Below are 27,316 nucleotides of genomic sequence, written 5' to 3'. Positions count from 1 at the left end.
CTGTGTCCTGAACACTTAAAGACAGACTAACTAAACACTTGAGCCTAGCCGGCCATACCATTTCTCAGGTCTCTTTGTTCCTTTATCGGGTCTAAATATAAAACTGCCTTTCCTCCTTGGTATAAGGCAAGAAAAAATGAACTCTCTTGTTGCACTTTCCACATTCTTCCTGCCTTTGTGAAAACTGCTGTTTAGGCTTAGACCACCACCTTCTGTCAAGTGTTTGGTGATAACATTGTCATGAGCGGGCCCAAACTAAAACAGATTGCACTCAATTTGAATACCAGATTTTTTTTCTAGTGGTTTACCCATGGCGTGGGCCACTTATCTCACCTTGGAAACACAATTCCATTTCTACAATCTCGAACCCTGTAAGGGCTTGGATGAACAGGCACGACAAAGCAGCACACGGCTGTCAGAAGTCCATTACAAAAGTGGAGAAATGCCGCACGCTACTTCAAGATGACGGGAATCCCGCCCTCATGAACTCCAATCCTACGCCACTATCAGAAGGAAATAGCTGAGTTTTGACAGCAAAGTTGAAAGACGCTATCAGAGCCAGACGCCGGCTGTAAAATATTCCTCTTGGCTGGCAAAAAAAGCAAAAAACCAATGCTTCCGCACACCAACCTCGGCTTACCTCTAACGGAGGCTTGCACTCCAAATCGTCTACCTACACAATGATGGGAATTTCTTTCAACAAAAAATCAATCGATCGATGGAATCCGTTGAGCGTTTACTATGTGCAGGTTGGACTATAACCAATCTGATTACGTTGTAGCTACCTAGTGCTTAATACAGTGCCTGGCCCATAATAAGCGCTTAACACCACACACAAAAAAGTAGGGTTTCCAAAGATTAGGAGAGCCACATCCAGCATTTTCCTGCCTACTGCTTTCCTCTTCCTTCCTCCCCACTCCATCGGGCAGAAAACCTGCTAAAAACATGTCTTTATTTAGCAAAACACTAGGCCTGTTTGAGTACTACCAGATGTACTAAAAGGAACCCACCCTACCAGAACTCAAATAAAATACCCAAAATAGCAAGGAGCACACACAAGAAAGCATTGGATGCTATTAAAGCTGCTGAAATTAGAGCCCCTGGCAGCTCTTTATAAGAAAATTGAAGGATTTATAGCAGAACGCATCAGCCCCCAATTTTGGAAAGAACCAGCAACTCGCTCGGGAGTACCCAGTCGGTGAAGAACTCTCACATCCAGATTCTGATGTGTTCTTATCAATGGCCAATGGGATTTACTGAGCGCTTACTACGTGTGGAGGATTGAACTAAGCCCCTGGAAGAATACGACAAAACTAGAGGACACATTCCCTGCCCATAATGAGCTTACAGTCTAGAGGCCCTATTATTGTGACCAAGGTCTCCTCAGTTTTTTTTTTATGGTATTTGTTAAGCACTTATGTGCCAGGCACTGTACTAAGCGCTGGGGGGAATACAAGCTAATTAGGGTGAACACAGTCCATGTGCCACATGGGGCTCACAGTCTCAATCCTCATTTTAAAGATGAGGAAACTGAGGCACAGAGTGCTATGTGACTTTCCCAAGGTCACACAGCGGGCAAGTGGCAGAGCCGGAATTAGAACCCATGTCCTCATTCCCAGACCTGTGCTCTATCCACTAGACCACCCTGCTTTTGGAAAAACAGACTACTGTTCTTCCTCTTCTCCCCATGTTTAGCATCAGTCCTCTGCTTTGTTCTGTTTATCAAGAGCAGAAATTCCAACAGAGAAATGCAGGGTGAAGAGAGTAGTTAATATTCAATATTAAAATCAATCGTCAACAGTATTTACTGATGATTACTATGTGCAGAGAACTTCAGAGAGTACAATATAACAGAATTGGTAGATGCTTTCCCTGGCCACAAGGAGCTAAATGCTTAGGAGAGTGTAATCGATGTAAAATTCACAACTATCACCAATGACTGATTCTATAAAAGATAGGACCCTGGGGCTTACCTGGAGAGGTGAATCACATTCTCGGCTCCACCTGGAGTCTTCTGATTTCCTGTATCACTTAATCTCTCTGTGATTCAACATCTGGAAAACGGGGATAAGCTCCTAACCTTTGATAATCATAATCAGCGTGGCTCAGTGGAAAGAGCCCGGGCTTTGGAGTCAGAGGTCATGAGTTCAAATCCCGGCTCTGCCACTTGCCAGCTGTGTGACTGTGGGCAAGTCGCTTCACTTCTCTATGCCTCAGTTACCTCATCTGTAAAATGGGGATGAAGTCTGTGAGCCCCACGTGGGACAACCTGATTCCCCTGTGTCTACCCCAGCGCTTAGAACAGTGCTCTGCACATAGTAAGCGCTTAACAAGTACCATCGTTATTATAATCTCGGATTACATCAGACGGTTACCTATTATCATTACACATATGGGGAAACAAGGGCAGAGATTTAACCAAAGTCACAGGTGGAGTCAGCAGCCGCAGAGGCAGGAAACATGCAAAATATTTAGTATTATTTTATTAATAATACTAATAATAGTGGTATTTGCCAGGCACTGTACAAAGCAATGGGGTGGGTACAAGGAAATTGGGTTCCATTTGAGATATGTATTTTACATATTCATAATTTATCTATATTAATGTCTATCTCCCCCTCTGGACTGTGAGCTCGTTGTGGGCAGGGAATGTGTCTGCTGTATTGTTATATCATATTTTCCCAAGTGCTTAGCACAGTGCTCTGCACACGGCAAGCACTCGATAAACACGACTGACTGACTAAAATGGGAACCTCCAGAACAAGTTCCTCGCTGACCCGTGCCAGACTTGTGCATCCAGGTCAAAGTAAAAAGGAAGGTCCTTTAGTTTATATTCTTCTACTTATGCACTTACTCATCTCTAAACACTTAACTACAGTGTATTTCTCTCAAATAATTTTCTGCTACTACTATTAACATATCCATTTTTCCATCCTCCTCTTATTTCAATGAAAAATGTTGTGTCTGCCTCACCTGTTAGACTGTAAAAGCTCCTCAGGAGTACAGATCATGTCTCCTAGCCCTTTAATCCTCTCTCATATGGTTACTACACTGCTCTACACATAGAAGGTGCTCAAAAGATAGGTGCTCAACAGATACTATTGATTAACTAACTGATTCTTCTGTTTTCCCCCATGAGTGAATTACTGGATTTTTTTCAAGCACTGTGACTTGGTTTAGTTAATTAAACTTCTTCACCCAGTCACCTTCCAACTACCTCAATTTATTATTCTGAAATCATAGGCTTACCCTTCCTGACAACTATAAATCCCTGGCCACTCCATCCCAACCATCCCCCACTGAAAACTTTACAATCCACGAATTTTTGGAGATGAGGTAATCCTCAGGTTGCAGATGCCAGGCAGGGAGTTCTGAACAGATGCTACATTAAGAAGTAAAAGGAATTGTGAAGAGGCTATAGAAAAACTGTCTGGCAATTGCAGATTAGACAAATTAAAGCTCATTTTGTGGTTTACATAGTTAATCCTGTTTCCCTATACTCTTTCAATAGCCTATGTGTTAATTGGATGGCAGAGGCAGATAGAAAGCCCAGGATGTGGCCAAATGTGATTGGAATGCTAATTAGAAATAGATGAGAAGCCTGAAAATGGGGATTCAGTGAGGATTCAGAAAACTCCCTCCATTTAGGACTGAAAAACTATTTGCTGTGATTTGTTCAAACTCCATCTTCTTCATCTACATGCCTTGGGCTCTCTGCCACCCCTTCCCATCCACATCACTTTCCACTGCTCTTCAGACCCATCTTCTTGTCCCCTTCCTCAGTCTTAAGCCTGCCCATTAGCCCCCTGGAATTCTGGCTTCCAATAACATGTTTTTCTCACTGGGAAACATACTCTGGTCCCCAAAATTAGGGTCAATTGCCAATATGTGCATGCCAGAGACCCAGTAGGTCCCACAGGGTGAGAGGAGAAAAGGTATGAATGCTGGTATATGGTCAAAATGGGGTATTCCCCACCTAGACCTTGGGCTAGTTGGGGAGTTTTGGGTCCCAAATTGGGGCAGGTCTGGTTGGGGGGGCAGAAAACCATCTTCATTCCGGCACGTCAACTCTGGAAGCAATTCTGCACATAGTAAGCACTCAATAAATAATGCTGATTGATTGATTTTGTGAAAAACATAATGCATTTTTCACTTGCTGTGAGTCTCTGCTCCGTATAGTGAAAGTACATGAATTTGAAATGTTATTTCAGTATGGCGCTCTGATTCAAGAACAAGATTGCTGTGAACACCTTTAACAGCATCTATGGAAGCGTTTCTTTGCTGATGCACTACATAAAAACATCCGCAATTAACCAAGCAATTAAGAACAGTCACTGCTCCAAAAAAAGATCATTTATAGATATGTTTAACAGAAAGATATTATTTATTCAATTTATTGACCAATTAAATGACTCATAATTCTTTTGAAATCTAATTTCTATAGACACAACGGATGGGGTCAATCTGAAACTGATTCTGCTATACCACCTCTCTTAAAATGTACATTTCTTCAATGAAGTATACTATTGTCACATTGTCAAGTTTGAAGCAGTAATGCCTAATAGAAAGAGTATGGGTCTGGGAGTAGAGGACCTGGGTTCTAATCCCAGGTCCGTCACGTATTGCTGTGTGACATAGGTCAAGTCACAACTTCTCTGTGCCTCAACGGCAAAACGGGGATTCAATCCTTGTTCTCCCTCCTATTTAGAATGTGAAACCCACGTGAGACCTGATTGTCTTGTACCTGTCCCAGTGCTTAGCTCGGTATTTTGCACATAATGAGCACTTATATGCCGCAATTATCGTGATTATTATTCTAAATGAAGATTAAAACACAATGGGATCTAGTGCTAATGTACAATTACAATCCTACTGTGCACATATCTGAAACTACAATTCATTTATTCAATTGTAATTTCAGCAGACCACCAATATATTTTAGCCTGACAGTCTTGCACAAATTCAAATCCAAGATATATGAACTTTAGAAAAAGAGCAGGAGGGTCCTTTAAGAAAGGGTTCCCTCACGTTGGAACTGCTCCAGGGAAGCAGTGTGGCTCAGTGGAAAGAGCCCGGGCTTGGGAGTCAGAGGTCATGGGTTCGAATCCTGACTCTGCCACTTGTCAGCAGCTGGGTGACTGTGGGCAAGTCACTTCCCTTCTCTGTGCCTCAGTTCCCTCATCTGTAAAATGGGGATCAAGACTGTGAGCCTCACGTGGGACAATCTGATTACCCAGTGTCTACCCCAGCGCTTAGAACAGTGCTCTGCACATAGTAAGTGCTTAACAAATGCCAACATTATTATTATTATTATTTAGAATGAAATAGAAAATGAGCTTGAGAAGTCATAAAATACAACCTTGAACCCCAAATGGCAGGATTTTTGCAAGCCTGAAGGGACGTTCTCTTTTATGGCAGGACACAAGGATGATCTGGAGAGTAAATCTGCAAAGGAGAAAGGAGATCCCGCAATCTCACATCACTCTAGCACCCTCTTGTGCCCTGTTTTTAGTGTGTTGCTTTTATTTTGTTGTGATGTCTCTGCTTATTCCTAGAGCCCTCTGCCCAACTGAACTTGAAACCATAAATGCATCTGCAGGAAAATTTATCTCTAAAGAAACCCAAGTACTACACCCAGTTTAAAGACGCAAGTAATCTAACTGCATTTCAATGCTGTGGTCTCATCCTTACCACCTAACTCTGGACTCAGAGCTGGCCCAAGCCTTGAGTCTTGCAGCAAAATTCATTCATCCATTCAATCGTATTTATTGGGCATTTACTGTGTGCAGAGCACTGCCTGAGAGAGTACGATATAACACTAAACAGACACAATCCAGGGACTGTCCACAATGAGCTTGCCGTGTAAAGGGCAAAATGATTTACTCAGACTTATGAAGGAGTTGCCTTCATGCTTAGTCTACACCTATTTTTCCAGGAAATTGTCCACAGAAATCAACCACCCAAAGCAGAACGAGGACATAAAATGGAATAAGAATCCTTCCGCATCCTTTACAATTGCATTAGGAAAAGAATGCTTCACAACAACAAAAAGTTTAGGTAGAATCGGTCTTTTAAGTTTTTTGAGAAGCCAAAAAAGCAATTGCCTGTTTTTCAATCTGCTTCAAGTGGTAACTGGTAGCTTCTTAAATTTTTTACCTTAAACATCAGGAACATTACAATATTAGGATTTTAATGGGCAGCTCACATTTACTGGAGGAGTTCCGGAAATAAAACTCTGAAAGGAGATGACATATTCGTGGTTTTCAGATAAGTATACGCAGATAGATAAAGAAATTTAAGATAAAGGGTGGGTCAGGAGAGAAATCCTTATTCTTATTCAGAGATCTTTATGGCTAGTGACAAAAAATCACACTGCCTTGGAAAAAGCCGGGCCTTTTCCTTTTTTCCATTCTTGATATTGGGATTCTAAATAACAAGCTTTGGAAGTTGTTTTCTCTAGGATTTAGCTGTCAGCACAGTTTCTGGCTATGGCTGCCTTGGCCTTTTCTTTCTTGCATTCAGCCCCTGACAGTATATGCGACATCATTCATCTGCTTAGCAACCGGGAGGGTGGGGTTCCAATCAGAGGAAAAAACTAACCCAGGAACATTCTGGCAGTTGTGAAATGAAAAAGGAAGTCTCGAATTGGTTGAAAGGCATACTGGATCACCATAAGGGAAGTTGTCCTCCTCAGAGTCAGTGATAAAAATGCTACTTTGCATCAAGAACTACTTTTTTTTTTAAATGGTATTAGTCAAGTGCTTACTATGCGCCAGACACTGTACTACATGCTGAAGTAGGTAATAATAATAATAATAATGTTGGTATTTGTTAAGTGCTATGTGCAGAGCACCGTTCTAAGTGCTGGGGTAGATACAGGGTAATCAGGTTTTCCCACATGGGGCTTACAGTCTTAATCCCCATTTTACAGATGAAGTAATTGGGGCACAGAGAAGTGAAGTGACTTGCCCACCGTCACACAGCTGACACAAGCTTATCAGATTGGACACAGTCCATGTCCCACATGGAGCTCACAGTCGTAAACCCCATTTTACAGAGAAGGTAACGGAGGCATGAGAAGTTAAGTGACTTGCCCAAGGTCCCACAGCAGACAAGTGGCAGAGCAGGGAGTAGAATCCGGGTCCTTCTGACTCCCAGGCCCATACTCTATCCACTAGGCCACACTACTTCTGTGTGGCCTTCTACTTCTGGAGGGAAATCTGTAGGAGGGTTTAGAGTTTCCTTTCAATAAAAATTTATCAGATACAGGTCTGAACTTGCTGGAGAGATGAGATAGCATAGACACAGCCCTAATGGTAAAAAAAAAATGCTCATATTCTAAAGTTGGTTCCATCTCCCATTTCCTCCAGAACCAAAAGTCCTTTCTTAGTAATATTCTATGGAACCCCTAGCACACACAGAGTACTTGAGCTTGGAATCGTGCAAAATAATTTGTAGACATTACCTCTGCCCTCAAGGAGCTTACAGTCTAGTCAGGGAGGCAAACATTAAATTAATTACAGATAGAAGGAAGAAAGAAAAAAGAATATATATGAGTTAGTGTTAAGCAATAGGATGTGAAATGCGTACAAAAACCAAAAGGAAGGTTGTGAGTAGTTAAGTGCTTAGGTTTGTAGGTTGTGAATCCCCAGAAGGACAGGATCCGCATAATTCCCACCTGTGTATTCTCTCCCAGTGCTCAGTATAGGGCTCTGCACACTGTGAGCGCTTAATAAATACTATTAGAGCTATCATCACAGGGAATATAAAAACAGGAGATGAGAAATTCATCGGGGGAGCAAAAAACGATCCAGATCAAAGACAGAGCCCTTCTCCGCAAGGAGTTTGTAATCTAAAAGTGGAGACGGAGTAAATTAACAAGAGGAGGAGAGGAAGAACCCAGCGATGGTTGGGTGACTACGTAAGTTCTTTATTAGAAGAGTATGTAAACTGAAAAATACTCTAAACTGGGAAATACTGAAAAAGTTCAACTTCCCTGAAATGTTTATCCATACTCTAACACTCTTCCATGACGATATGGTTGGCCATATTATAATCGGAGAGGCCTGGTGAGATGATTTTCCTGTCATCAGTCTCATAAAACAAGGCTGTGTCCTAGACCCCGTCCTGTCCAAGTTATTCTGCAACACAATACTCAAGGAAGCAACAAGAGATTTGGAAACTCCTCTCAGCATTTGACCATAATCCTCTAGGGAGTTTTTAAAAACTCAAAATAATAATAATGATAATGGTGTTTGTTAAGTGCTTCCTTTGTATCGAGCACTGTTCTAAGTGCTGGAGTAGATATGAGCTAGTCAAGTTGGACGCAGTCCTTGTCCCTCATGCGGCACACAGGCTTAATCTCCATATTACAGATGAGATAACTGAGGCCCAGAAAAGTTAAGTAGTGACTTGCCCAAGGTCACCCAGCAGACAAGCGGAGGACTGAATCACTCAGGCAGGAGCAGCTATTATTAACTGACGACTGTGCTTGGGAAACACGGATCACCCAGGTCACGTCACTGGGGTCAGTAGCAGCACCTCAGCATCCACACTGGCAAAGGTTAGTAGGAAAAACAGAATCAATGGGAAACTGAAGCCTCTTGACCATCACCCTGAGGAGTCCATCGGTACAGATGAACAGAGCTGATTTTGTCTTTGCCAGCATTTAAGAGGGGTCAGAGGTGACATCCTTTGAATGCTGTTGGACCTTCTAGATCTTCTTTCCGAGGAAATGGAGATCTGAAACGGGACTGGCAACTGAGGGTTATTTCGCCTAATATGGAGCCTTGGAAATGAAACATTCATTTGCTCAGAGAAAAACTGAAGAGTCTAGGCTTTTGAAGAGCTGAAGTGGTGCTGCCTTACAAAGAAATTACCCACAGAAAAAGGAGCACCATGGCGTAGTGGATAGAGCACCGGCCTGGATGTCAGAAGGTCGTGGGTTCTAATCCTGCTCCACCCCGCTTCTGCTGTATGACCTTGGCAAGCCATTCATTCATTCATTCATTCAATAGTATTTATTGAGCGCTTACTATGTGCAGAGCGCTGTACTAAGCGCTTGGAATGAACAAGTCGGCAACAGATAGAGACAGTCCCTGCCGTTTGACGGGCTTACAGTCTAATCGGGGGAGACAGACAGACGAGAACAATGGCAATAAACAGAGTCAAGGGGAAGAACATCTCGTAAAAACAATAGCAACTAAAGCCACTTCACTTCTCCGTGCATCAGTCACCTCATCTGTAAAATGGGGATTGAGACACTGAGCCCCACACAGCACAGGGGCTGTGTCCAACCCAGCACTTAACTATAGTACCTGGCACATAGTAAGTGCTTAGTAAATACCACAAAAAAGATCCAGAACTCCACTAAATTGAAAGGGACAATGATTTTGTTTTCTCTTAATACATCTTTTTACAGATTTTTTTTTTCATAAAATACAAATCTGTCTTAGTATGGCACTATTAACTATTGAGTGAGTTCATAGCCCTGGCTGTAAGTAAACCATGTTTTGGTTGGTTTTTTTCGACAGCTGCATGTTCTACTCTTTGGTGTGGCTTTCTTGAACTACCATACAAAGCCGCTCAAAGTCCGTGAAGATAATGAGCTCTGACACAACAAAAGAGCAATAAGTTAGGTTTATAAATACAGTATAGAATTTCTTCAAGCTGATTTCACCCAAAAGCTACAGGCAGTGCCGGTTGAGTCTTTAACGCGTCTTTGTTATTGCTCTCAATATCGCCTTCTTTAACCACCACAGAAAACCATTGTCATCATCATACTCTTAGTCGTGGGGATCATATCACTTGAGGATTAGGGCAAAACACACAGAACTGTTATTCTAAACAGACACTAAGGCAGTTTACCAGTGTCTGAAAAGCACCAGCAGAAAACGTCAGTTTCAAAACTTTCCAAACACCACCATCAGCAATTCCATAGATCAAGTACATATCCCCTTTTCCTTCTACCTATCTGCAATTTGCTTTAGTGCCTGACTCCCCCAATTGACCTTAAGTTCCTTGGATGCTCAAAACAGGGCTTCTGCACAGAGTAGGTAATCAATAAGGGTGATTAGGAGATTCTCGGAATTCAGTGCCATTGTTCTTCCTGTTCTTAACACTAAGTAGTCTGCCTTCTGGCATTTATATTTCAAATACAAAGGTTCTCTACTCTTTCGTAGACTGATTTAACATTTACTGCTACACAGACGAGCTGTGTGCCAATATCAAAATGTGAAATTCCCCCAAACCTTTCACCCCTCGCATCCTCCCGAGATAATCACCTGTCCCCACACTTTCAGCCATGGTTTGTAGCTCCAACATCTACCTCTCCAGCCCTTGTTTCCTCTCATTACGGGGTAGACGACACCTTCGAAATATTCGATGAGAGCGAGGTGAACAACTCGGGAGAACCCTGATTCCTGGAGGCCAGAGACCCAAAATCAAAAGCGCTTCCGGTTTCAAAGGTGGCTGCTTTGCTGTCAAGGAGTGGAGTGAATCCCTGGAAGCTGTTTTCAACATCCCAGAGTCTTGGGAGATGGGAGGAGTCCTTCTTTTAATGGTTTAATGGCTCTTCCTCCGCTCCTCTCTCAAAATTGGAAAGGGCAAAGGGGAAGGCCCAGAGGGATTGTGTACAAACAGAGAACGAAAAGCACAGAAGGAGAAAAGTAAACGTTGGCTCGCTAGTCACCTTAGTGAAAACTCCCACAAGACACGGACCATGACGTTATTTATTTTTTTGTGGTGATGTTGTCTGGGTTAAAAAAAGCAACAACACTTTTGCTCTATGATTTGCTGTCTCTCTGTTGACTGCTTTAGAATGAAATCTCCCCGAGATCAAAAACTGTATCTTCCTATGACTTAAAAACGAACGGCACAAGTGTACACTTAATGAATCCCATTTGGATTTGATATCGTCTACCCGGAACCTAGCAAGTTGCAGGCACTCGGTCATCACCAGCAAACAACATAGTTGAAAATAAATGCTCTATTTAAGTGATAATCCTGTGAAAATAAAGGGCGCCAATTTTGGAAACCTTAACATAGTACTGCGTGCTGAAAAATGAACTCAACTATACTAATGTAGAAACACATTCACTGTCCATACCTGTGCAAGACTGAGGCACATCCATCTTCTCAACTCAGGTATTTCAGGTCTGGATTGTTTACCTAACACACTATAAGACCCTGGGGGAAGGATTGTGTCCTTTCCTGAGCCTTTAGAGTAGTTGGCAGGGACTGTCTAAGCAGAGGGCAAACAAGTAGCAGAAAAAACCCTGGGCGACACAATCGTACTTTCCTGGAATCACAAAACGGGAGGAACCAAAATAGCTGGACTCGGATTTCATGTTTGCAGTCTGCCGCATTTTCTATTTAAATTATTAAAACACTGAATTGATACTTGAGCCCCTCAATGAAGTTGCGAAGACTTCTATGTCACAGGTCCGCTCTCTCTTATCGGATTCTTACTATTCAGTTTCTTCCACTTAATTTTCCCAGGCTGATTAGCATCATTCTTTTTCTATTCATGAATCTGAGGCTTGAAGTCTAAAATTATCCTTTTCTTTAAAGAGCCCGGCCCAGAGAAATGTCTTCTGTGGTTTTTAGCTGACACAAACCCCTTGGGTCTCCTCAGTTAGCCAATCTTGAAGGCTGCTTTATGTTTGAGGGTGGAGTCCCTATTTTGAGGGTGGAAAAAAAATCGGCCTCTCCTCTCATGGCTATTTAATGCTGCATTAGGTATTCCCTTTCTCCGGGTGCCAGAGCAGCGGTCTGAGATCCCACCCTATCCGAGGCAGCCAGTCTCCAGGGAACGTGACATTTAGAGACTCCATATGTGGGCATGGATTCTTGGCCACTGATGACAAACCCAACCCCCTCCGCCCTCTTCTTCTTTTCAACAGCATCTCCAGAAGTCTAAACAAGCAGTGTGGCCCAGTGGAAATGATAATAATAATAATAATAATGGTATTTGTTAAGTGCTTACTACGTGCCAGGCACTATCCTAAGCACTGGGGTAGATACAAGGTAATTGGGTTGGACACAGTTCCAGGGCTCACAGACTTAATCCCCATTTTACAGATGAGGCAACTGAGGCCCACATGACTTGCCCAAGGTAACACAGCTGACAAGTGGCAGAGCCAAGATTAGAACCCAGGACATTCTGATTCCTAGGTCTGTACTCTATCCACTAGGTCACGATGCTTCTCCAGAAGGAGTCAGAGGAAAGAGAAAGGTGAGGAGAGTTTTGCAATGTATTTCCCCTCAAACCTCGCTCACTGCCTCCCCTTGTCTGCAAATCTCTCTTCTGCTACACTTCACCTCGTGCTTTTTTGCTTTATTTTTATATTTGTTAAGTGCTTACTTTGGGCCAGGCACTGTATTAACAGCTGGGGTAAATTCAAGCTAATCACATTGGACGAAGTCCATGTCCCACATGGGGCTTTCAATCTTAATCCCCCTTTTGCTCTTCCCATATTAGTCTCCTACCTACACCTCGCTCTCTACTCCCCTACCTCTAACCCACTGCTTTTGCCTTTTCCCCTGCAAAGAATCCCACCCCCTGCCTCCTAAAGCTGCCAAACCTCATCCCCCCATACCTTCAAAACCTTCCACAAAAATACCTTTTCCAAGTGAATTCCCAGTTTAGTCTTTCATCTTCCTGGTCATCACATCCCATCCACAACACTTTGCATCTAACGGTTTAACTTCTTATTTCCATGTTTATCATCCGCAACACTGAAATTTGGCCACTGAATGCTTTGTGATGCATATCTGCCTGTGTCTACCATTAAAGTGTAAGCTCCTTGCAGGAAGAGATCTGGTCTTTTACATGTTTTCAGGGGCTCTACGTAGAGTCAATACTTGATTACTGATGATAAAATTACTGATGATACTAATGATAAATTTATCTCAAACATTTTTGAACTCAGTGCTTGCAGAACAAGTCCCATTCCTTCCAAAGCAGGAGACAATGTAATGCATTTAGTGGATTCTTACTGTGAAATTTCTTAATTGTATAGCTTCTATAAATGTCCTGACATGTTATTTCACTTCAGTCTTGCCTTATTGTGGCCCGTTTTTTTCTAGTCCCTCCTGAACTAAAATAGTCCCCCGAGTCTTAGTATTTAGTGAGCCGTCTTATACATTATGCATGAGCATCACTAGACACATTCTAACTACAGAACATGACTTGCTAATTATGGTTTTTGTAATCCGTCTTTGTTAGAATGTTGCACACCTTATTGGAAATCATCAAATATCTATTGTCATGGCCACAAAATGGAAGCTGCTCTGTCTACATTGGCAGGAGAGACTAAAATGTGGTATATTTATTACTTCCATACTTCATATAGTGCACCAATATGATGTGCCTATGCTTATTAAGCCTATTAGCATTTCAATTGCAATCTTTTTTTTTTGACAAGCTGGATGGTCTTTCTCCAAGAAGCAATATAGAGCTCTTTCAGGGAGACTTGTCTACTCTGAGATTTCTGATTAACAATACTGTTTGATAAAGCCATCTTGCTTTTGTTAACTTGACAACACCCAAAAAAAGGTTCGATCTGAATAGAGCAGTTTAATTCCACACAATTCTCCTGTGAGCCTAGACTCTAACAAAATCTATGAGAGGCCTTGTTTCCCACATGTGAACATCAAAAGCCCATCATGTAAAAGATTACACGTTCAATATTTCCCCTCTACCTTTAATCCAAAACTACTATAATCTGAAAATATAATTTTTAAATGAATCTGAAAGGAACGAAAAACAAACACACTTTGCCTCGTTTTCCCTTGCTCTGCAAACATGAGATGAAAAGTTCTTAAATCAACTTACGCCAAATCTCTGGTTGCCCATACCCCCTTCAGTCAAAGCCAAGTAGCTAATACCCAACCAAACTGTGAATTCATAATTGACACACAAAGACAGAAAGCAATTCCCAGATGCTAACTTCCCACCACCGAAAGAAAGTTTTGCTTAATTAAAACCCGTCCATTGTAAACGGTGGGGCATTTAAAGTTGGCAGTAGTTTATCATTTTCTCAGATGAAGACAAAGAACTGTAGTGTTGCCATAGTGAAACCTGTATGATAAAATAACAGAATTAGGTGAGTGAATAATTGATTCAGTCATTAAGTCGTATTTATGAGTGCTTACTGTGTGCAAAGCCTGCACTGAGAGCTTGGAAAGTGCAATTCGGCAATAAAGAGAGACAATCCCTGCCCACACCGGGCTTACAGTCTAGAAGAGGGGAGACGGATATCAAAACAAATAACTTCCTGTGATTAGAAAACTCACTGACAGGCTGTTCTTTGTGATATTCCTACAGCTACTCTAAAGTCTCATGCCTCTAAGAAAATGAACAAATTCCAAGTATAAGAGTGCATGCTGTCATTTAATAGGTATTAGTATGTTAGAATATACTCAGTGCAGAGAACTGCCGTGTACTCAACGACTAAGACAGCTAGCCCTTAAACTCCTTAAGGGTAAGAATACTATTCACATTCATTTCAATAGTATTTCTTGAGCACTTACTAAGTGCAGGGACAGTACAATACAACAATAAAAATAGATGCATTCCCTGCCCTCAACCAGCTTACAGTCTTGTTGACATCAATGCAACACTGAAACTGAAAGAAACAGGCCATCTAAGATTTAGTAGGTCCGAGACACCCTACTTGTTCTTTCAGATCCAAGATGGCGTGTACATCAAATGCCAGGCTTTCCCAGCCTCCGATAGAGGATCTGAATGCAGACTACCTCAAAAAAGCACTTCCCAAACACTAGAAGGAGGAAAGAAACTTGCAACCTTTCCTCCAACATCTTCCTCTATTTGTGTTCCTTTTGAACTTGAGTCTACTTTATTGATATGCATCTAAATTAATCAATCAATCAATAAATGCCAAACCCTTATTTGTCCTCTAAGGACACACAATCCAGAAGGTGTGGATAGGCACACCAAATGGAGTTTCCAAACTCCCTTAATTTTAGTTTTACAGAGACAAAGAGTCTGGGTTGGGGTTTTTTTCCCTGGCTTCTGTAGGGTGAATCCAATAGCTTCCCGCAAAAGTTTATTTCCTGAGAGGCTACCCCTCTCCGACGGGGCCTAATATCTACAGCAATGACAGTAATAGAAGCCATGGTATTTACTGAGCACTGATTGAGTGCAAAGCACTATATTAGGCACTTGGGAGAGTAGGACAGAAACACAACTCCTTCCCTGCCCACAAAACTCTTAGAGATGAATGGTGAAGATGGACATAAAAGTATTTACAAATAATGGAGGCAAAATGAATAATTGAACATACAACTGAACACGCACATAAATAAATGAATATCTTAGTGAGAAAGATGGAACAGAGAAAAAGCAAAATGATAGAATGGTGTTCAAGAGTTTGCATTAAAGCTTTGCAAACATAAATTCCAATACCGACTTCTTTCAGGAAAAAAAGAAACAAACCTCGGTGATGAGTCTTTTGCCAATCCAAGGCCTGAGAGACACCTTTTAAAACTTCAAAGTATATGAAACCCTTTCATATGTGCAACATCTGTGGTTTGTCTCCCCAGTGAGAAGTTAATATTTAATCGTGACAACTAAATATCTGAAAATGCCCGGTTGAAAATCCTGGCTAAGAAGATAAGCTCTGCATTTGATCCTAGCCTATATTACATGCCAATTTGAGCCGCATACCACTTAGGCACTTATATATCCTAAATGTTCATTATTAAACAGTATATCTATATTGTTCTAATATTCCACACACATCTAACCAAATATACCAGAACCAATTCTATCTCACTTTTAACACCCTTGAACACGACATTAAAGAACTCATTGCAACAGGACAAACTATTTTGTCTCTATTACTTCATATTCAACCCTCTGGGTTACTTTTTTTTTTTGAAAAGTAGAGTTTAAAATGATAGCTAGGAAGAACACTTTCCTTCATTTCTTTGAATATTTGCATATTTTGGACACTGTTCTAATAGGATGTCATCAATCTACGATTATGACAGAAAAAGGCTTTAAAAACCAACCTGACGCTTCTGACAGGTATTTAAATAGATAAATGACTGATAACATAATGTACATTTCAATACCTTGAGACAAAGTACCTTAAGGTAAGAACAAAACAGTCATACTAACTGGCCCACGTCCTATAAAAAGACAGCACTTTTCAATCGCTGTTATTTTCTCAGCAAACAAGATGTCCCAAAATAGTCAGATTCTAATCTGAGATGAGCAGCATACATTGCTAGTACAGGACTGGAAGATAGTTACTGCTTAACAAATACCACTTTTATTTTTACACACACTGTAGTGTGTAATATAGATTAAATTTCATCAAGCAGTCTGCTTTGACACAGATAAAACTGAAAGTCGAGGAATATCGAAAAAAAAAGGAAGGTAACAACACGTCACGTGGTAAAACAATTTCTTGAAACAGATGACCATAGCCTCATCACTGCCATTGAGGAGGGATTTGGGGGATTTCCTGAAGAAAATGCCTTCGAGCCTTTAATGCGCCCGGTCGCTGTTTTAGTAATTCAAATACCATCATCATCATCAATGGTATTTATTGAGAGCTTACTGTGTCCAGAGCACTGTACTGAGATACTGAGAGCTTGGGAGAGTTCAAAACAAGAGTAGATAAGTTCCCTGCCCGCAGTGGAGGATGAGTGGTTGTGCCAGAGAAACACGACTCTTAGATGGGGCAGTTTCTCCAATCTCTGGAATAGACGGCTCACATGGCCCAAATCTAATGCCACAATAATATAAAAGCACCAGATTTAACACTACAGATTCGACCACCTAGAATAATGACTGTAAGCTCGTCCCAGATACCGTTTTACACAAGCAGATCTAATTGCTTGACCGTGTCTTTCTCTCCATGAGAACCCTTGTCATCTCTAAACAAGACTCCCAGGCCCAAGGCCAAGAACCCAATCCCTTCGGAAGAATGGAGGGTGCCACACTTTGGAAAAGCTACACTATTTCCTTTGGAAATCTCCCTTACAGCAAAGCTGGAAGGAGAAGGAATATTTATTACACTAGCAGAAGCAAGAAGCAGCATGGCCTAGTGAATAGAACATGGGCCTGGGAGTCAGAAGGACCTGGGTTCTACTCCTGGCTTCCCCACTTGCCTGTTGTGTGACCTCTGGCAAGCTACTTCACTAGGCCTCAGTTACCTCAAGTGGAAAATGGGGATTTAAATTGTGAGCCCTCTGTGGGACAGGGACTGTGTCCGACCCAGTTACCTCGTATCTTCCCCAGCGCTTAGTAAGTGCTTGATAAATATCACATTTATTATTATATTATTAGCGCAGCAGCAAAGCTGGTGTCTTGGACACTCACACAGGTCAGGATCTTCAGGCCAACCAGAATACTTCCTGTTTCTATTCCCCAAGGATCTCTGAAAGGACAGGAGAGAGAGCTCACCCAGAGAAAGGAGAGCAGCAGCAAAGACCCAAGCAGAAGAAAGGAAATTTTTCCCCGGCTTTCCTGCCCTTCCTCCCCCAACCTTCGCTAGGTCATCTCCCCTCAGCCGATTGTCCTGTTTCTTACCACAGTTATCGTAATGACTTCCCCACTTTCATCATCCCTCCAACATTTGAAAGGGCCTTGAACCAGAGCCCATTTTTATATACAACTTGAACAGTGTCTGAGCTCCCATTAATCAATCAATCAATGGTATTTATTCAGCACTTACTGTGTGCAGAGCACTGTACTATGAGCTTGGGAGAGTATAACAGAGATGGAAGATGTTCCCTGCCCACAGAGAGCTTACAGTCTAGGTGGGGAGGAATACATTAATATGAATAAATAAGCTATGGATAAGTATCTAAGTGCTGTGGGGCTGAGAGTGGGCTGACCCAAGTGCAATCTCAAAACTTGACACTCCATTCAGGGGAAAGATACTTTTGGTTCAGTTTGCCACTTTGCTTTCCACGTATGCCTCAAGATGATAAAGTTGGGAAGAACAATTTTTAAATACTTGTCCTATATTACATTATCTAAGTACCACCACCCCCCTTAAGGTAAATGTAATCATTTTGCACAGACAAGCGATCGGGTCCAAACAAATAAATAAATAAGGGAAGGAGAGAGAGAAAGAATAATGTTTCAGGGCTGGCTATCGCCACATCAGCATCCCAGATTCCTCTACCACTTTAGTGGAAAGGAGATGAGAGTGCTCTTTATCTGAATTGGCTTCAGGTTCCTGGTTGTTTCAATTCCAGTGGTTATTCAATCTACAGCCAATTTAACTACACTTCAGCAGTGGCCTGGAATATTTAGAAATATATCTAGCCACCAGACACGGTCATGATTTGATGCATCTTACACCAAAACTACTGTGCCATAGGTTACTGCAAAACAGAATGGTTTAATTTACCCTGGAGAAGGGCCCCACAGGAAATGGGTTATCAACTTTGGAAATCTCAATGTCATTTAAAAAATTAGCCAACTAGTGCATTCCCCAAAGGAAAATAGTTGCAAGAAATAATTGAAACAAAATGGCTACTTATACACAGAGGTTTCTCAGACGGGGTACTCTGAATTAACTAAACAGCGCCTAGGCTTCTTTGATGTGACATATGTGGGATTCATTGCCTTTCCACTTTAAACACAGAGAGTTTTGTTGATTTATTTGTGCCACTGGCTAAATGTTGTGCCTGAGATTAAGCAATGAGACTAAAACTATTTTAAACTTGGGATGGGTCAAATCCCAAAATAGGATTTTTCCATTCAATCAACCAAGTCTCTACTGATTTCCCTACATGCAACAAGTGATAAACAAGATTATTGCAGAATTACTCGTTCAAACTTCCTGTGTTCTTATATCATCAGCAGTATTTGAGTACCTATTGTGAGTACTGTACTAGGTCCCTGGGAGAAGAAATTATAAAACTTACAGGCCTTGACCTATAGGAGTGTACAATCTAATGAGGGAAAGAAATTGCTAAGCGTACAAAGGGTAAAAGAGTCAGATACAAATGATAAAAACAAAACAAGCAATCAATCAATTAAAAACATAAATGAATAAAATATATACAAATGAATTGTTGCTGAGCTCCTAATGAACAAGACCATTAGAAGAGGTTTTACCAGCCTGACTTTAAAGAACAAAAGATTTGACAGATAAGTTTATCTGCAAGGGCCAATCCAACAATTCAAAAGAAATAAGCCACTTCTCATCAGGATGGAGAATAGCCTTGGTGCCCTAACGGAACAACAATTAGCCTTGCTGACTTGTTTCTTCTGTGAAATGCAAATATGCACTTATTACTTATATTCACAGAGACTCACTCAGGTTAAACAGTTTAAAAAAATCAGAAAAACAGGACGAAGCTGGCACTTTCCAAGTCAAAATAATTGCCAATATAAATCAAGATTAAATGTATCCAGGAGGATTAAAAAGAAAAGCAAGAAAGTGCAGAAAATACTAATATAAGACTTTTCAGATCCTTAGGTCCTGCACCGTCTCTAATTCTCACCGAAGCAGCATCTGACCTCAGTGGCTCTTGTTGTTCACTTTCTAGGGATCAAATCCAAATACCTTTTCTCCATCTTCATCCTTATTCAGTTGTCTTTGTATTTATCCAAAGTGTACGGCATTCCAACGCTTAACTACTTCCCTCCAGAAGTTAGTTGAGGTGGATAGCTCTTTTCAACCATTCACAAGGAGGTGGGAGGAGGAAGTAGGGAGGAAGAAGACAGCAAGCGGAGGAAGGTGTTACGAGACAGAAAACAAACAGATCATTGGTCTGCATTTGGATAAACTCCCAATCGGGTGACCTCGTTAGCGGGAGCACAATTCAGACCTCAAGTGAACCCCTGTGGTTCCGAGATCTCAGTGGGATTGCAAACGTGACAGGAGGCAGCGTGGACTAGAGGAAAGAGCCCAGGTCTGGCAGTCAGGAGACCTGGGTTCTAATTCCGGCTCTACCACCGACTACTGTATGACCTTGGTCAAGTCACCTAACTCCACAGTGCCTCCATCTCCTTATCTATAAATTGGCATTGTCCCTGCTCTCCCATCCCGAAAGCTCAACGCAGGATAAAAGCTGTGTTCAATTAACTGAATCTACCCCAGCATTTAACACCGTGCTTCGGCTCATACAAAGCCCTTCTCAAATGTTGCAGTGATTAACTAAAACTCACTTTTAATGTGAAGCTGCACCTTACCCTGGATGAAGATCAAGCACCCAGTTGAAAATCCCACTGGGAAATCGCTGGCTGGAAACCCAATCATTACCAAAGATGTTGATTTCCACTGTACTTCCCTCGGGAACATGAATCCAAAGAGAACCCTGGAGACTTGGTCTCATCTGCTCTTTGAGCTGAGTGTCTTGGGTCCTGCCCTTGACTTTGAGTTCTTCCTTTCCACACTTTCCCTGACTGCTTATGTTTCACTGTCAACTCTGCATTTGTGGTTTCTAAGTCTTGCAGTTCGCCAGAGGACATTTTACCCCGTCAAATTGCACCTCTCTGATTATCTCTACCTCAACTCCTCGATAACTCATCAGTAATTCATGGTAACATGACCAAGATTTGAGTAAATTGGAGACAATTACTCTCCCCCTTTCAAAGTGTTATTTGAAGGCAAATCTCCTCCAGGAGGACTTCCCTGACTGAGCTCTCATTTCCTCTTCTCCCATTCCCTTCTGCATCCCCCTGATTTGCTACCCTTTAGTCACCCCTCCCTCAGCCCCACAGCTGTACATACCCGCAATTTATTTTTATTTCTACTAATATAAATTTCCCCCACTAGATGTAAGCTCACTGTGGGCAGGGAATATGTCTACCAACTCTGTTATACTGTACTCTCCCAAGTGCTTAATATGTATCTTATCCCCATTTTCCCGATGAAGAAACTCAAGCCCAGAGAGGTTCAAGGACTCATCCTAGGTCACACAGCAGACCAGAGCAGAGCTGGACCTAAAACCCAGGACTCCAGCATCCCGACCACATGTTCTCTCCACTATGCCACACTGCACCTTTTCTTTATAAAGGAAATGCTTAAGAGAGCAGGGACTGTGTCTGTGTCTGTTACGATACGACGATTGATTGTTAAATACGACTGATTGATAGAGAGGGCTTTCTTATCGCTCCCTCCCATTTTACACCGCCACATCCTCAAGTGATTACGATCTTCTTGGTCTCCTGATCGCAACATGGAAACCTCTCTCCTCTGAAAAGCAAACAGCCTTCTCTTTTTTCCAGGGCTGGCTAGTCTCCCTCAGCTTCTGAGGTCAGTCGGAGCAGCCGATCAACATTTCCCAAAGGCCCAGCCCTGGGCAGAAAACCATACCAGGCACCTCACTTCAGGTGGCGAACACTAACCTTCCATTTTCTCCTACGGTCCCTGCCCAGTATTAGTACTAATAGTATGTATTAAAGCACTTATTATGTGCAGCGCACTGTACTAAGCACTGGGAAAGACTACAGTTGGGAATTAGACACGGTCCCTGACCCTCTAGGGGCCCAGAATTAGCTTTACTCTTCTGACGGGAATTCATAATAATAATAATTCCTATTATTTTTATGGTACTTGTTAAGTGCTTACTATGTGCCAAGCACTGATCTCAAGTTAACCAGGTTAGACACAGTCCCTGTCCCACATGGGGCTGACACTCTTAATCCCCATTTTACAGATAAGGGAACTGAGGCCCAGAGAAGTTAAGTGACTCGCCCAAGATCACACAGCAGACACATGGAGAAGCAGCGTGGCTCAGTGGAAAGAGCACGGGCTTTGGAGTCAGGGCTCATGAGTTCGAATCCCAGCTCTGCCACTTGTCGGCTGTGTGACTGTGGGCAAGTCACTTAACTTCTCTGTGCCTCAGTTCCCTCATCTGTAAAATGGGGATTAAGATTGTGAGCCCCCCGTGGGACAACCTGATTCCCCTATGTCTACCCCAGCGCTTAGAACAGTGCTCGGCACATAGTAAGCGCTTAACAAATACCAACATTATTATTATAGGAGCCGGGATTAGAATTTATGTCCTTATGACTTCCAGGCCTACGTTCTATCCACTACACACATTGCTTCTCTGCTTCTACCCCACGCACTTGTATCCCGTTATCAATTTCTTCTCTCTTCTACATCAAGTTCAGCCTCTTCCTCTTTATGTCCAAGGCTATCTCCATCTACAAGTCAGCTCACACTTTTGCCTACTCTCTTGATCACTTCTGAATCATCTCCCTAATCAAAACTCTACATTTCCTGGGGCAATCAGCTCTTTGGGGGAGATTTCTGGCTCAACCAATAGTATTTATTGAGGCCTGCTGTGTGCAAAGCACTGTATTGGGAACTTGGAGAGAACAAAAGAATCAATAGAAAGGATTCCTGGCCTTAAGGAACTTACACTTCATTTATTCTATTAAAATACTTATCACACTCCTGGCATTTCTTAAAGAACTACAGACTTGAATTCTTTGACACTCCTGTGTAAGAAAACAGGATTTGTCCCTTTAAATAACCAAACCACACTGCCTTTTCAAACAGAGCTACGATATGTTTTGAATTCATTTAACATCAACTGCCTGACAATGACTTTTGTAATAAAATTTTTGTTTAGAAAATAATATTTGTAATTAGTTAACTTACACTTAGAGGGGCAGTTTTAAATGTACCTCAACAGGAAGAAGCAAGAGAACGTTCAAACTGTAAAAACTGCATTTTGTAATGATTTTAGAAATGATTCGGCCACATCACTGTCAGGGCTGCAACAGAGATACTTTATCTGATGTGCTAACATTTCCTAAAATACACAACGATGTTACATGAAGGACATCTCAATAAATACTGAGACCATTACTATCACTGAAAAACCCTCCATACTCTAATACCAGCAGTTATCAGTCACACCCAGAAGAAATCGTAGACAGTAACATAAGCCAATCTATAAAACCCCTGGTCTCAAGTAGAGGAGAGAAACTCCAATTAAGAGTGTGAAGGGCCTATGCCATTCTTTTTTTTTAATGGTATTTATTAAGCACTCACTATGTTCCAGGCACTGTTCTAAGCGCTGGGGTAGATGTCCCATAAGTGGCTCACAGTCTTAATCCCCATTTGACAGATATGATAACTGAGGCACAGTGAAGTGACTGGTCCAAGGTCACCCAGCAGACGTGTCAGAGTTGGGATTAGAATCCTGGTCCTTCTGACTCCCGGGTCCATGCTCTAACCATTAGACCCCACTGCTTCTCCAGTTCTTCTAATGAAAACCAACCCTTCATGAATTATTCTCCAAAGTGCTAATAAAATCAAAGTTTTATAAAAATCAGTCCTTTATCCTGTTATAGCTGTCAGAGTGCCTGTTAAAACTGCAGAAACCTTCCAATAAAATGGTATGGCCTAATAAACAAGACAGCAGTCGATAAATCTCAATGTGACACAGATGAACCCACGGCTTAGTCACGCTGGTCACTGTCAGCATTACTTTAGAGTGAGGCAACTTTGAGGGACTCAGTCATAAACACCTACACAAGTCCAGTCCAAGCGCTCAATGAATATCATCGACTGATCGACGGAAGGAATCCGGGTGACTGAGCTCGGCCGGTCCACCCTTGGCCTGAATGTGATTCAGAAGAGGGCAGGAAGAGAGGACTGGGGACCAGGGCTATGGGAAGAGCTCTGGTTTTTCCTTAATTGGAGGGCAAGTCAGCAGGATATAAATCTAGGGCTGACCGAACAGACAGGAAGGAAAGGCTATTTGGAACCTCATTCTGATGACGGTTATTTTTTAAAGAATTAACTCCCATGACCTCTGCAGTGGGGTCACAATCCATGGTAGAGGGAATCCTCGAGGGGATGGCAGAATGCGGAGTTTGAAAATCGCAGGTCTAGACTATACATACCACTATCGGCTGACTGCTGTTCGGGGCTGGCTGGCGGGTAGTTTTCGAGGACTGCCAACTTGCTAGTTTCCCCCGGGGCCGGTACCATTTAACAATGTTTTCTCCATTCACCTCGATGAAGGAATTAAGATGACACCGTCCTGGGTGCGGTTGCTAAGGCCTTGAAAGAAAAGAATAGAATTAAATCTAAAAATATTAGCAAAGGAACCCTCCCCAACCGCATCTATTGAACAGATCCTGATGCTCTGCTGTTTCCCCTCTTTGTAACTGATTTTTAGTATCTGCCTCCCCACAGCTAGAATGGAAAGTCTTTGACAGCGGGGATCGTGTCTAACAACTCTGTTGCACTGTACTCTCCCAAGCGTTAGCTCAACGTTCTGCGCACGGTAAGCGTTCACTCAATACCCCTGAATGATGGATTATAAAAGTGAGAACAGTCACAGTGGTCGATGCCAAAAGGGGTGTTGGGGGTGATGGAGCCCATGGCTGTTTGGGCTGGATTCCCATCCTCGCTTCTTCCAAGTCTCTGCCAAAACCCGAGCGCTTCCCATCAGGGCTGGAAAATGGCCGCATGACTGCTCTTTGACACCTGTCCTTCTAGTCCCTATCCCTTTCCAAATCCCTGTTCTCCCTGTGCTCACAATGAGTGAGGAGTTGGCCCTATGAATACATATAGGGAGTGAAATCAACTTATAATAATAAGAATAATAAGAATAATAATAATAATTGTGTTATCTGTTAAATAGTTAAACAGTGCCTGACACTGTTCTAAGCACTGGGGTGGATACAAGATAATGGGATTGGACATAGTCCCTGTCCCACAGAGGGCTCACAGTCTTAATCCCCATTTTCCAGATGAGGGAACTGAGGCACGGAAAAGAGAAGTGACTTGCCCGAGGTCACAGAGCAGACAAGTGGGGAGTTGGGATTAGACTCCAGGTCCTTCTGACTCCCAGGCCCGGGTTCTCTCCACTAGGCAAAGCTGCTTCTCAGTTTATCCAGTTATAAAATGGGGACAGGGCTGGCCAAGCATCTCTATGGCGGAAAACACTTTGTGGTCTTCGTGGGTGCTGCTTATGAGTCAGCGAGCCAATGCTGTAATTTTAAAACGCTAATATGATCCTGGGATATATTCAGAGAAGCCCAAAATGGATGGAAGCAATCCTCCCTCCTTGGCCAGTCTTCTACAAGAATACTCGGTCCAACTTGGGCCCTCCCTGGAAAAACAGGAGAGGGCTCCATGAGGGGCAGTAAGCACGATGAAAAAGATGGAAGGGTTCAAGATGATGGGTTTGCCTGTTCTGAAAAAGAAGGGGGGGGGGAGGTGTTGAGATCATTTTCAAGTACCTAGAGAGAGTTTCAAGTTGTTCTCCAGCTCCTTAGAGGCGAGGACAAGAAGAAACAAGCTGGCGTGATTACTCCAAGCCACAGACCCTGGAGGAGAGTATCTCCACAAGCTCAGAGGCAGGGCTGCCAAGGGATAGGGAAGCACTACGGGAGATGCCGGGCTCTTCGCCTCATTCCTTCCTTCCTATTGTCTCCACTGTTTAGGTTGCAACAGCAGCAACGGGAACAGGAGAAAACCAGAGCCATATAGGCGTCTTCCCCACGGCCCCGGCTACCACCACTGATTTCGTCAAGGCTGACTTCTGAGACAGTCTCTGCCACGACTCCGGACTACTCTCTGGTGGGAACAGCAGGAGGGACAAAGGAATCTGAGGAACAGGGCCGCTGCCGAGGCAGAGGACTGAAGGAACAAACGACTGTTCCACGGCCCTGTTCTCCCTGCCATCACCAATAAATAATAGTATTTATTGAGCACTTACTATGTGCAGAGTGCTGTACTAAACACCCCCACCACGTCTAAAGCAGGACCTTCATGGGTCTCACTGGCCATAATTTGGGTGGCACGATGGTGGTTGGAATTTGGGAACCGTGCTGCATTAGGTTTGATTCTTCCGCGTTGGAAGTTCAGCTCGGAGCTTCCGGGCGACGAAGGGCATTATAAACTGAGTTGGGCGGCACTGGCTTCTCATAACTAAGCTTTCCCCGCCCAGCCCCTAACGCAAACTAAAAGCCTTCAAAACATGGAAAGATTCAGCTGCTAAGACCGACATCAATGCACGGGACCTAAAAGAGAAAACTGCAATTCAGAGAGTGGGCCAGGTCTTTAAAACCCTTCCTGTGAGGTTAAGAAATGGGAAGGCTTTGGTGGAATGACACAAGGTCTCGCAGCAAGTGAAAGACATCGAATTATTTCAACAGTCATTGCCTCAAAAAGGACGTTATCACACAAAGGGAGAGAAAGGTGATGTTCCGAAGTCCACAGTTTCCAGAAGGGCTGAAATTTATCCATTCACAACATTGAAGAATGATGCAGTTCACAAAACCGGGTGACAGAAAACAGGGGAACTGCGCCCTAGCCTCTATCAACTCAAACAAGTAGGAGGACTGTTTGGGGTATTTTTTAGTTAATATCACAACTAAGGGACTGCTAAAGTTGCAGTAGAGAGAAACTATTTCTAGAGGATGAGTAGAAAGTCAGGGCTCATGAAGTCACTGCCTTGACAGAAATAATTAGCCTGACAAGAAATCGTTCATGGCCTGCTCTTTTTTTAAAAAAAAAAAAAGTTTTAAAAATGATACCATTTTTTAAAGAAAATTTCACTTTGATTTCAAATATTGGATCCATTGCTTTTTTTTTTTTGTAAAAGGATGGTTCAGTACACTGTAATTTCATTTTAGTTGTCCCTTGTCCAAGTCTTTGATATACTTATTCTGTGATCTAGAGTATTTATTATTTTTATGTAACATGTAAATTAACACAATGCTACCCTGAATAGGCTAGACAGAGCTGGTCAGGCAAGTTTTTCCAAAATGGATGAGAATGTATTTACCCTGGCAAGAAAACCCAACCATGTAACATTTTTAAAGGTACATTTGCAAACAGGGATTAGTTATTTCTCCGATAATCTCGGCATGATGTTATGTCATGCTGCAGAATAATTCAAAACCATGTCCTGGTTTAACCATTTGGAATTAAGGGCATAAGAAAAGAAGTTATAGATGCATTCTCTGGGGTCTATGGAGAGTACCATAAAGAGCCTCTCTTCCTAGTACATTTACGACTTGACTTGGGGGAAAAAAAATCACCAAAAATTTGAGAAGCTGCATGGCCTAGTGGAAAGAACACAGGTCTTGGAGTCAGAGAATCTGGGTTCTAATCTTGGCTCCACCACATGCCTGCTGCGTGGCCTTGGGCAAGTCACTTCACTTCCCTGTGCCTCAGCTGGATTCTCTATAAAATGGGGATGAAGACTGTGAGCCCCACATGGGAGAGGGACCACATCCAACCTGATTATCCTATATCTACTCCAGCAGTTAGTACAGTGTCCGGCACATAGTAAGCTCTTAGATACTGGAAAAAAAAGAAGATTTAAGCAGCACACTGCG

The 27,316-nt window shown here is 42.4% G+C and overlaps 1 protein-coding gene across 1 annotated transcript in view; it reads right to left on the bottom strand.

Annotated features, from left to right (window-relative positions):
- FRY (FRY microtubule binding protein) overlaps positions 1–27,316 on the bottom strand; it is a 262,289-nt gene that overhangs the window by 224,568 nt on the left and 10,405 nt on the right. The window contains exon 2 of the mRNA XM_007668511.4: positions 23,864–24,023. The gene's annotated coding sequence lies outside the window, so the exon portion shown is untranslated. The remainder of the gene's footprint in view (positions 1–23,863; positions 24,024–27,316) is intronic.

This window comes from Ornithorhynchus anatinus, chromosome 20, assembly GCF_004115215.2.
Source record: "Ornithorhynchus anatinus isolate Pmale09 chromosome 20, mOrnAna1.pri.v4, whole genome shotgun sequence".
NCBI classification, from domain to species: domain Eukaryota; kingdom Metazoa; phylum Chordata; class Mammalia; order Monotremata; family Ornithorhynchidae; genus Ornithorhynchus; species Ornithorhynchus anatinus.
The sequence above is the reverse complement of the archived record's forward strand: the minus strand, read 5'-3'. Positions and strand labels throughout refer to the sequence as shown.